The 13071-nt window shown below is 36.4% G+C and overlaps 1 protein-coding gene and 1 pseudogene across 5 annotated transcripts in view; both read right to left on the minus strand.

Annotated features, from left to right (window-relative positions):
- ZSWIM5 (zinc finger SWIM-type containing 5) overlaps positions 1-13071 on the minus strand; it is a 145151-nt gene that overhangs the window by 76030 nt on the left and 56050 nt on the right. The window lies entirely within an intron of this gene.
- On the minus strand, positions 6560-7221 carry LOC109437364 (large ribosomal subunit protein eL33 pseudogene; annotated as a pseudogene).

Raw genomic sequence — 13071 nt, forward strand, 5'->3', positions numbered from 1 at the left:
AGGATATATTTATTTTTTAGAAATTATGTGATAAGTAGGTTAGATTATCTATGAATTTCATTTCAGGAGAGTAAAGTGAGCCTTATAAAATATTTGTCATAAAGGAGCATACCAGATCTGACAGGTTGAGAATAACTGATTTCAGTCACATCAATTAGTGAGAGGAGTATGCAAGGGGTAGCAAGCCATTGCTCCGGAAATTCTTTGAAAGAACTGATTTCCCTATATTTCTAAAAATATCCAGCTACAAAATATCTTCAGGTATTCTGTAACAGGGTAAGTTAAGGATGGGAAGAAGTGATAAGGACGATCAGTACCTTGAATAAAGATAAATAAATAAATAAATAAATAAATAAATAAATAAAGTTATAGATGGGATCCAAGGGAATTCACACCTTATTTTCAGGAGGTCAGTCAAGGGTGGTGTTAATTATAGAGAAATTTCACATAAACAGTGGAGAAATATTCAAAAGCCACTATACATTCTTGGAAGTAAAGATACAAGTAGACTGCTGGTACTCCAGAACTGGGGCTTCCCTTGATTGGCATCATCTGTACTGCCTTGGGACAGAGGAAAAGACTCAAGCATTCAAAAGACCTGTTTCTCTTGGCTATCTTGGATGTGGTAGTGACCGAATCCAGAGTCATGAAAGTTCAGAGGATCATATGATGCCAGCTTCACTGAAGAAATCAACCTAAATAATTATCCTTCTGCATAGAAGGTTGGGGAGAAGATCATTTATGGGGAAGAAGAATTATGCAGTAAAAGCATTATAAGAAGAGTAACCCGTTTGCCTGGTAGAAGTTGGGTATATACCTATTGTCCCAGTATAATTATACAGAAGCGGGAATGGTTATATTAATATAAAACAAAACAGGCTTTAAGACAAAAATTATTAGTAGAGATAAAGAGGGACATTTTATAATAAAAAGGATCAATACAAGAGGAAGATACAAAAATCATATATATATATATATATATATACCTAATAACAGCATTCCAAAGTATATGAAGCAAAAGCTAACAGAATTGAAAGAAGATTTGGCAAATTAACAATTATTAGTAGAGATAAAGAGGGACATTTTATAATAAAAAGGATCAATACAAGAGGAAGATACAAAAATCATATATATATATATATATATATACCTAATAACAGCATTCCAAAGTATATGAAGCAAAAGCTAACAGAATTGAAAGAAGATTTGGCAAATTAACAATTTTAGTTACAGAATTCAATACTTTGATAACTGATGGAACAATAATACATAATTCTGTTCTTTCAACTGATGGCTGGTCAAATTCCTCAGATTTTTCTCCAAGAGATCACAGAAAATTTTAATCAGCACCTGGCACTTGGGCTATCAGTCTGGTAATTAGTTTTTACCCAGAGAAACACCTCAGGAGCTATCTCCTCTCTCCTCCTTCTTATTAATGAGGTAAGTGCTTCATTAACACAGGTACAGAGTCTTAAGCTGGAAGTATAGACAGCAGACTCTAATGCAGGGGTGTTCAAACTGCGGCCCGCAATCCATTTTTAATTGGCCCGCAGCAAATTCCAAAAATATATTTAGTTTACTTAAATAAACCAGGTGAGGCAATACGTACTTCACCTCGAGTGAGTGGCCCGGCTGTTTGTGTATTTTACCGCATATGGCCCTTGGTGAAAAACGTTGAAAACAGTTTGGACACCCCTGCTCTAATGAAAAAAAGCAAACAAAACAAACCCACTTACAGCTCTACTGACAAAGCTTCTCTTTAGTAATGTTAAACTGCAGAAGAAACATCTCCTATGAGGCTAGAGAATAACTCAAAGCACTGAGGTATGGTAGAAAAACCACTGGACAAATAGTCTAACCTCTGAAAATGATAAGCCATGTCCTTGGGCAAATTAAATAAATATACACACATACCTGATTATCTTCCAGCTTTGACTGTCTAGGACTATATACAAAAAGACTGGAAGGGGGGTGGAATGACACTATTCATTGTGATGAACAAGCTTGGCAACATAAAGACTTCCAAGAGACAAATTCGAAATTGAGGGCACTATGCTACTTGCTCCCTATCCATGTCCTCACTCCCCTTAGATAGGTGAGTTCAAAGAACGTGCACAAAACACCAAAAAAATCTTTATTTTGAGGAACTATATTTAGACTGTTTACAATTAAATAAACCAAAGAGAACATATTTAATGAAAGCATTTTAATCACTGAAAAAATTTAAATCATTTTATTATGTAGTAGTTGGAGGGGTCTATGTAGAAAGCAGCCTGTGTTTTATTTGCATGAGGCCACAGGAAGCTCAAAAGACAGAAAAATGACTGAATTTTCATAAATTTGATAACTAATCCTTATGACTAAGAAGGAGCATGATACAAAAGAATGTGCCTGGGGTGGGAGCATGAAGTTAGGACAATAACTGAAGTGAGAAATGTAACCAGTGCAGCCAATCACTGGTTGAGAAATTCTTTTTCAACTGCTAGATAGGATCCTTAGCAGAAAATTCAGAATATGGTAGAGGAATAAAATCCTATAAAACTTTCTGGTATAAGACCCGGTGTTATGTTAGGTTATATTATGTCATGTCATGTTATATAAGACCGGGTCTTATATTAAAATAAGACCGGGTCTTATATTAATTTTTGCTCCAAAAGACACATTAAAGCTGATGGTCTAGCTAGGTCTTATTTTCGGGGGAAAACAGTATACAGAGAGAACCCTAAAGATTCTACCAAAAAATACTATTAGAACTCATAAGTGAATTTATTAAAGTAGCAGGATACAAAATTAACATTCAGAAATTGGTTGCATTTTTATATACCAGTAACAAACTATCGGAAAGAGAAATTAAGAAAACAATCCCATTTACACTTGCATCAAAAAAACATACAAGGAATAAATTTAACTAAGGAAGTAAAAGACCTGTACTCAGAAAATTATAAGACATTGAACAGAGAAATTAAAGAAGATACAAATAAATGGAAACATATACCATGCTCATGGATAGGAAGAACTAATATAGTTAAAATGTTCGTACTACCCAAAATAATCCATAGATTCAAAGCTATCCCTATCAAAATACCAATATTTTTTTCCAGAACTAGAATAAATAATCTTAAAGTTTATATGGAACCATGTAAGACCCCACATAGCCATGGCAACTCTGAAAAAGAAGAACAAAGTTGGAGCTATCACACTACCTGATATCAAATTATGCTACAAGGCCATAGTAATCAAAACAGCATGGTATTGGCATAAAAATAGACACACAGATCAATGAAACAGACTAGAGAGCCCAGAAATAAATCCATGTCTATATGGTCATTTAACCAATGACAAAGGAAGAAAGAATATACATTGTGGTAAAGACAATCTATTCAATAAATGGTATTGGAAAAACTGGACAGATACATGCAAACAGAGAGAGAGAGAGAGGGAGGGAGAGAGAGAGAGAGAGAGAGAGAGAGAGAGAGAGAGAGAGAGAGAGAGAGAGAAAGAAAAGAAACAGGACCACCTTCTTACACCATATACAAGAATAAACTCAAAATGGATTAAAGACTTAAATGTAAGACCTGAAACCATAAAACTCCTAAAAGAAAAACATAGTAAGTAAATTCTCAGACATTACCCTTAGCAATATTTTTACTGATATATCTCCTTGGGCAAGGGAAACAAAAGAAAAAATAAACAAACTGGACTACATCAAACTAAAAAGTTTTTGCACAGCAAAGGAAACCTACAACACAACGAAAAGACTTCTTACCGAATGGGAGAAGATACTTATGAATGATACATCTGATAAGGGGGTTAATATCCAAAATTTATTTTTAAAAAACCTCACACAACTCAACATCAAAAAACCAAAACAATCCAATTAAAAAATGAACATTGGACCTGAACAAACATTTCTCCAAAGAGGACATACAGATGGCCAGTAGACATATGAAAAGATGCTCAACGTCACTAATCATCAGAGAAATGCAAATAAAAACCACAATGAGATATCACCTCACACTTGTCAGATGGCCATCATCAATAAATTAACAAACTACAAACGCTGGAGAGGATGTGGAGAAAAGGGAACCCTCATGTACTGTTGGTGGGATTGCAAATTGGTGTAGCCACTATGGAAAACAATATGGAGGTTCCTCAAAAAATTAAAAACAGAACTACCTTACGACCCAGAAATTCCACTCCTGGGTATTTACCCAAATACATCCAAAACACTAATTTGAAAAGATATATGCCCACCTATGTTTACTGCACTACTATTCACAATAGCCAACATATGGAAACAACTGAAATAAATGCCCATCAACATACAATTGAATCAAGATGTGGTACATATATATAGTGGAGTGTTACTCTGCCATAAAAAAGAATGAAATCTTACCATTTGCAACAACATGGAAAAACCTAGAGGATATTATGCTAAGTGAAATAAGTCAGACTGACAAAGACAAATACCATATGATCTCACTTATATGTGGAATGTAAAGAACACAATAAATGAACAAACAAAACAGAAATAGACTCATAGATACAGAGAACAAACTGATGGTTGCTAGATGGGAGGGGAGTTGAGGAGATGGGTGAAAAAAGGGAAGGAATTAAGATGTGCAAATTACCAGTTATAAAAATAGTCATGGGGTCAATTATGTTGTACATCACTACTCAATAAAATGACAAGACAAACTGAAAAAAAAAAAAAGAAATAAGACTAATAATAATGGTTTAAATGATTTAACTTGCTGCAATATTATCTGGAAATAAGAGAATCAAATAAAATTTTCGTTATATTTTAAAATCAGCAAAAAAACAAAAGAAAACAAAAAAACCAGTCATGGGGGGGCCGGCCCGTTAGCTCAGGTGGCTGGAGCTCCATGCTCCTAACGCCAAAGGCTACCGGTTCGATTCCCACATGGGCCAGTGGGCTCTCAACCACAAGGGTTACGGTTCGACTCCTTGACTCCCACAAGGGATGATGGGCAGCGACCCCTGCAACTGGCAACGGCAACTGGACCTGGAGCTGAGCTGTGCCCTCCACAACTAAGATTGAAAGGACAACAACCTGACTTGGAAAAAATCCTGGAAGTACACACTGTTCCCCAATAATGTCCTGTTCCCCTTCCCCAATAAAATCTTTGGGAAAAAGAAAAGTCATGGGGATGTAAAGTACAGCACAGGGAATATAGTCAATAATATTATAATAACTATGTAGGGTATCGGATGGGTATTAGACTTATCAGGGTGATCACTTTGTAAGTTATATAAATGTCCAATCATTGTGTTGTACACCTGAAACTATAATAATATAATACTGTATGACAACTGTAATTGAAAAATTAAAAAATATGTTTTATAAATATTCATATAGGTTGAGGATTAAACAAGGTAAGGAAGGAAACTAGTGCATAGCAGGCTCTCAACAAACGCCAGCCTCCATGTTGTTTTTCAATCTGTGACCCAGAAATGCCTCAGGGAGGTCTAGACCAATGCTCTGCATGATGCCAGGAGACGGGAAATAGGGAGGATGGCTGGGGGGACAGTCTGATTGCTCTCCAACAGGCAGCTGAGCCTCCAGATGTACTTCCAGGGTGGGTGTCCAAACCTCAAAGCTGAGGGTCCTTTCTGGCTCCTTTTGATATGTGTGAGGGCTTGGTGATACCCAGCTCCCTGCTCACCAGAAGGGCTTGCATGTCCCCACACCATGAAGTCATGTGGCAATGCCAATTTTTCTCTTGTCCAAACCTGCAGCCTTCACTGGAGGCAGCTCTTCTCTCAGTCCCTGCCCACCCATGCCTGGATGTGCTTGGGACAAGCCTGGCTCCTACACCTCATCTGTCCCCACTGTTGGTTCTTATATCCCTAGAGAAATCTGGTTTTCTGCTGTCTGTCCCCCTCCCGCAGCACACATGATAGATATGGAAATGGTGAAGCAGACCCCACATGCTGGGGCCCATTGAGATATCTGTGCCCCAATCCCAGTGGCATTGCTGCTCTGGGAAGAGACATAATTTGCAAGACTCCTTGTTGAAATAGCAAGGAAAAAACATCATTAAAGCACTAAGATATAAAGCTTCCTTTCTTTTATGGTCTCCCTCTTTCTTGACTTGTCATGGTATTTTTATTTGTTATTTGATGTCATTTTAAGTAAAGAAAACTATAAATTTCAGAAAAAAATCCATAGTACATATGGTTATTTGAGGATGACATAAACAAATATATGCAAAACACTTAGACTAGTGCTTAACATATAGTACATCCAATGACAAATTATCATAGTTAAAACTTATATAATAGCCATTTACAACTTCTGATTCTGGGAAGATAGAATATGCACAGATGTACTTTTTCCTATTTTTTATACAAAGTACAACAAGAAAAACCCTAGATTTTATATACTAAACAAACATAACAAGACTCTGACAGGTGGAAAGCAAGAGGCTAGAGACATTGGGACCCAAGTAATGACACAATGGTGAGTTCCCTGGGTTTTCTTTTTCTTTTTCTTTTTTCAAGAGAACAAATCCATTTTATTTATTTTTCAGTAGATTTAAATCCTTAAGGGGTACAGCATTACATGAATTCTGTGTCCTATGGCCTTAGCAGGAAGGTTGCTTTGGAATTTGGCACAAACCATGCCACTGTTTCCATGAGCGCGAGTTCCCTTTCCCCAGATTACTCTGGTTTTGTTCGGTTTGCCACCAGGAGTCACGGTGTTGTCCTTTGCCTTGTAGACATAAGTACATCTCTTGCCTAGATGGAATTCAGTTTCATCTCAAGCATAAACACCTTCAATTTTCAGAAGAGCTGTGTGCTCTCTCTGGTTCCAGAGACCCCACTTGTAGTCAGCAAAAATGGCCTTGGACCACAGCCTTCCAGACATATTTGTTGTTTTAGAAGTCCTGTTCCCAGCAGGCCCCCAAAGTTCAGCAGCAAGAGTTCCACTCAGCTCTACAGGCCCCAAGATGGCGGAAAAAGCCCTGGGTTTTCTTTTTGCTTCATATCTCCTATAGTTGGAGCTGAAGAAGACGGCAACCCAAAAGTGCCAATGGATAGACAAAAAAACAACAACAAAAAAAAGCCCCAGCAAAGCCTGCTCTCTCTAGCCAAAAGATCAGGAAAAGGGCCACCTCGTAAGACAAAACACTTTAAGGCAATAACTGCTCTAATTCAAACAAACACCACAGAGAAAACTGACCCAACCCCTACCAATGCCAGAAAATACCAATGCTGACTGGGGAGTCTTCTAAATCCATCAGGCTGTAATAAGGTGTCCCTGCCCGGAGGCTTCCTCTCCCTCCTGGGGTGCTACCAGATGAAGCATAGTGGAGGATCAGGACTTTCACCATAGCCACACGTAACGGGACCACCACCCCTCCATCGCGGGTGTCAGTAGAGGCCATGTAGGGAACAGCAATGAGGCAATCCTCTAAGCCAGCATGGTGGAGGCCAAGTGGGGAACCTGGACTTCTATTCCCATTTGTCAGTAATGAGGCAGATCCTTTCCTACCACTGCTACAGCCATGTCAGAAGGAGCAAGCTAAAACAAAAGGCTGAAATAAAATCCAGAGTCTTACAACATAACACTGCAAATGTCCAAGTTTCAACTGAAAATTACTCATCTGCCAAGAACCAGGAAAATCTCAACTTGAATGAAAACTCAATAGACACCAACACCAAAATAATGGGAACATTAAAATTAGTTGACAGTCTTAAAGGGGCCAACATAAAAATGCTTCAATGAGCAATTATAAAAACCTTTGAAGCAAATTTTTTAAAAATAGAAACTCTCAGCCAAGAAATAAAAGATGTAAAGAACTGAGTGGAAATTTTAGAACTGGAAAATACAACAATGGAAATAAAAACTCAATTGATGGGCTCAATAGTAGAATGGAGGGGACACAGAAAATACCAAGTGAACTTGAAGATAGAATAATAATAGAAGTTACCTAACCGAAAAGCAGAGAAAACATAAAACAAGACAAGTCCCAACACACCAAACAGTCTCAGGGAACTGATAGACTATAACAAAAGATCTCACATCACTGGAGCCCCATAAGGAGAGAAAAGAGGACAGGTCTTAAAGAAAAAATATCTGAAAATTTCCCAAATTTGACAAAAGATATAAACCTACAGATTCAAGAAGCTGAGTAAATAATTGTATGTGCTATACTTTTAGGTTTGTTTACACCAGTATTGCCACAAACACACGAGTAATGAGTTGCACTATGATATTACAATGGCTACCTCACTAGACAATAGGAATTTTTTAGCTCCATTATAATCTTATGGAACCACCATTGTATATGCAGTGGGTCACTGACCAACACATTGTTATGTGGTGCATGACTGTATTACTATTATTATTATTATCATTATCATTTTTATGGATGAACAAACTGAAGTACAAAGATGTTTGGTGACTTGCACAAGGCCAGTCAACTTGCAGCTAATTAGTGCTACAAAAGTTATATACAATGTTTGGAGAGAATACAGAGATTTGAGTGACCAACTATATCCGAGGGGACACGGGTTGACACAGAAAGTTTCACAGAACTGAATCTCGATGGATATTAAAGTTTCTCTGGAATTCTAAACAGATGGATCAAATTCCAGCGGGCTGAGGTAAGACGAGGTAAGGAAAAGTCATTTAGGTTCCCTGGCTCTCAGTTTTCTCCCTTACAAAATAAGTAATTTTGTTATCTCTAAAATCCCTTCTAGCTCATACAGTCCATGATTCTATGCTGTTGGTGCTGAAAATTAAATAAATTCCTGGGGCTCTGTAGGTACAGTCCTTGCCTCTATGCAATACCAGAATAACTTATGGGAAATGTGTCACTGTGTCCAAGAAACGGTGTAGCTATTGTCAATTATAAATGAAATACCACTGTGACACAAGTTTAAAAGGCTTTGGAGTTATTTGGAAAAACCAAACCACCATTTTAATATTGTTTCTATGGGAAAATAACTTTCCAACTAAACATGGCATATAAAGCAATGGTTTAAAAATTGTACATGCTCTGTTCAAATGTATTCTAAAATGTCTGTTCAGAAGAAAAGAAAGAGAGGGGTCCTTTAAAAAAAATTAGAATCAGGCTTGGAAGGAGCTGTGGGTCTTAGAGAAAAGTTAATGAATAATGTTTTGTATCTAAAGCCAATTAGCTTTTTATAACAGTTCCAGTCTTCAAAGGACAGGAAGCAGAGGAGAAGAATTCAAGAAAGAATTTCCATCTAGGCTGGAAAAAAGCAACAGAGGGTAGTCCTAGGAAAACAGTGCATATGTAAGCAGAATCATTTGCTTTCTTTTTGGTTTAGATTGGGATAAAACAGGATGCTGAAAGATGCTAGGAGGTAAGCAAAACCTGAACTAGGGTAGCAGAATAGAAATAACCTCCAGTGGGACAACATGGTAGAAGAGCAACTAAGAACAGTACTATCTCTTAACTTTTCGTTCTGACAAGTGAGAAGAAAAGTTAGAATTCTTGTTAAACCGGAGTAAAGCCAAGGTTAAATCACAACAGTGGAAGTTTTCTTATGATGAAGTATACAAGTGTGCTAGGTGTTTTATTCAATTATGCTCTAAATTGTGTGTTTTATACTGAAGGCCCAGGTTGTATGCCTCACAGGTACCTTATACTTAATGTATCTGTACTACTGATCTCAGCCTGTGCCTTCTCCCTCTACTCCTGGCACAGCTTCCCTCCAATCGTCTCCATCTCAAGAAATAACATTACCATTCACCAAAGTATTCAACCCAGAAATCCAGGAGTCATTTTTAACTTTTCCTTCTCTCTGATCTTTCACATACAATCTATCATCACATCATGTTGGTTCTACTTAGAAACTATTATTCTAATCTTTCTATTGTTCTCCACTGGCACCAGCAGGCCCTGATCATTGATTGTTTAGTTTACTGCAAGAGCCTGCTGACTGATTTTGCTACTCCCACTCTTGCTGATCCATTTTCCACTCAGCAATCAGACTGATCTTAAAATGTAAATTAAATTAGATCATGTTGGCAACCTATGGAATGGGAAAACATATTTGCAAATCATATATTTGATAAGGGGTTAATACCCATAATATATAAGGAACTTCTACAACTGATCAATAACGACAACAAAAAAAGACCCAATTAAAATATGAGCAAAGTACTTGAATAGACAGTTCTTCAAAGAAGATATACAATAAGCATATGAAAAGATGCTCAACATCATTAGTCATATGAGAAATGCAAATCAAAACCACGAGATATTACCTCACTGCCATTAGAATAGCTATTATCCGAATAGAAAATAACAAGTGTTAATGAGGATACAGAGAAATTGGAAGCCTTGTGCGCTGTTGTTGACAACATAAAGTGGTACAACCATTATGGAAAAAAGGTGACGATTCATCAAAAAATAAAAAAATATAATTACCATATTACCCAGCCATCCCACGTCTGAGTACACATATCTAAAAGAATTCAAAGCAGGATCTTGAAGGGATATTTGCACACCCATGTTCACAGCAGCATTTTTCACAATAGCCAAGAGGCAGAAGCAACCCAAATGTTCATCGACAGATGAATGGATAAAGAAAATGTGGTATGTACATACAGTGGATTATGCCGCCTACAAAGGAAGGAAATTCTGACATAAGCTACAACATGCATGAATCTCAAGGACATTATGCTAAGTAAAATAAGCCAGTCACAAAAGGACAAATACTGTACACCACCACTCATACAAAACATCTAAAGTAGTCAAAATCATAGAAACAGAAAGTAGAAAGGTGTTCATCAAAGGAGGGGGGAAGGGGAAAGAGGAATTAATGTTTAATGGGTATAGTTTCTGTTTTGCAAGATGAAAAATTCTAGAGATCTGTTGCACAACAATGTCAATATATTTAACACTGCACACTTAAAAATGATTAATATGGTAAATTTAATGTTATTTTTTTTACCAGAATAAAAAAGTTAAACCATGTCACTGATATTTTCTAAGGGTTTAGTTTTATAGGAAGAATTGACTGAAATTACTTGTCAAATATTACAATTTAGTTATCTACTCATATGCTTATGGGATGCCTACACAGACTGAATAGTGTGACTTATGGTCTCCATTTATAATCTGACATGACTCACTTTTGGAAAACTGTCTTTTGTCTCCAAAGAGATACATGTCTACAAAAAGTTAAGATCAATTAATTTAATAATCTTGATAAGCAAACTGAAAAGAAAAACTATAAACCACTTTTCCCTTTAACTTCTCATCTTTTATCATCAGAACAACCAATTTTCACTGTCCCTTGGACACATGTTCTCCTCCCATTCACCTACCTTCATCATTTTTCATGATTTTTAGTTGCCCCAATGTCCAACCTGGAAGGTTTTCCCACTGTGTGAAGTCTTTAGGACTTTCTTATTAAATAGGACAAAAAATGTACATAATTCATTATTTAGGAAACTTTGAAACACTACAGTTCACAAAGGGTTATGAAAAGCTAACACTTCCTTCTAGCAATCTTCATTAATCTTAATGATTTATTTCATATATTAAATGATACATTGAATTCATAATACAAGCAATCTAATTGATCACGGTTGCCAATTTTATAGAGAAAATAAAAGCAATAGGAAAATATTTTTTAAGTGAAATCCAAATGCAAAGGGTCAACATGCAAAAAGAAAGGTCTATTGCACCAGAGTAACACAGTAGAAGTGCTCAAAGAAACCTGCAATGATGAATTATGTCAAAGGGACACAGGAGCCAACTGAAAAAGCTCCCAATGGCCAAAGCTAGTATAATATAAGCAAGAAAATCAAGTAGTATTAAATAATAAGCCAAAGTATAAAACAAATATCCATGAGTCCATACTGACATAAATGATTGGATAAGTGGGGGAGAACAGATATTCTTCTTTGCAGAAGAATTTCAAATAATTTATACACTCAGCCCACAAGGAGGCAGAACATAAATCCCTATTCCTTAAGTATGGACTGCACATAGTGACTTCCTTCCAAAGACTTCAGTATGGAAAGTTTCTTTATAGTGGAGAAACCTGACAAGTACTACCTCAGTGATCAGGGTTTTAACATCATGTGGACAGTATGTACTCTTGATATGATGTGATGACAGTGGCACTTTACTTCTACGGTCTTCCTCCCCAAATCCATAAACCCAGTCTAATCATAAGAAAAACATCAGACAAAATCCAACTGAAAGATATTTTACAAATTATCTGATGAATACTCATCAAAATTGTCAAGGTCATCAGAAACAGGGAAAATCTGAGAAACTGTCACATTTTGAGGCGCCTAAGGACACATGATAACTAAATGTAATGTGGTATCCTGAGTAGGATTCTGGAACAGAAAAAGGAAATTACGTAAGAATTAAGGAAATCTGAATAAAGTATACATGTTACTTAATAATAATGTATCAACATTGGTTCATTAATTATGACAAGTGTATCATATGAGTATGTAACATGTTAGTAATCATGGAAACTGAACGTGGGGTACTTGAGAACTCTCTGTTCTGTACTAGTTTTGTAATTTTTCTCCAAATCTAAAACTATTCTAAAATAAAGGTTTATTTTTTAAAGTAGCCTACTTTCTGGTTCTAACTGTTTCTGGAAAAAAGAAATGAATTTACTTGCAATAGGAAAATACAGCAGCATACTAAATTATGTCTGAGTATTTTCCAATAATTTAATAAATCACATTCACTCTATATGTCTAAGCAACCCTTCATTATACCAACATTCAGGACACAAAAGCATACTTCACAAGAAGGAGGTATTATGGGCTTACACAGCCATGCCTTACATGAATAATACAGAGAGGGAAGTTTAGACTACTACTTTAAATGCTCTATGGGGATCTTACATCTAAAGTAAAGTTGAAACACTCTATAGCAGAAATTCATAAGTAAATGTTTTAGTGCCTTTAAAAATCTACTTTCAATGAGTTTGACACTAGCCATGTTTTCAGGGGAGAACATTTTAAGAGATGAAAGTATTAGCAAAGGCAAAATAATCTGGGTAATATAAATTGTGGTATTGAGGTAGAGGAAT

Source organism: Rhinolophus sinicus, chromosome 14, assembly GCF_057876585.1.
Source record: "Rhinolophus sinicus isolate RSI-liver-muscle chromosome 14, RSI-T2T, whole genome shotgun sequence".
Classification (NCBI taxonomy): Eukaryota; Metazoa; Chordata; class Mammalia; order Chiroptera; family Rhinolophidae; genus Rhinolophus; species Rhinolophus sinicus.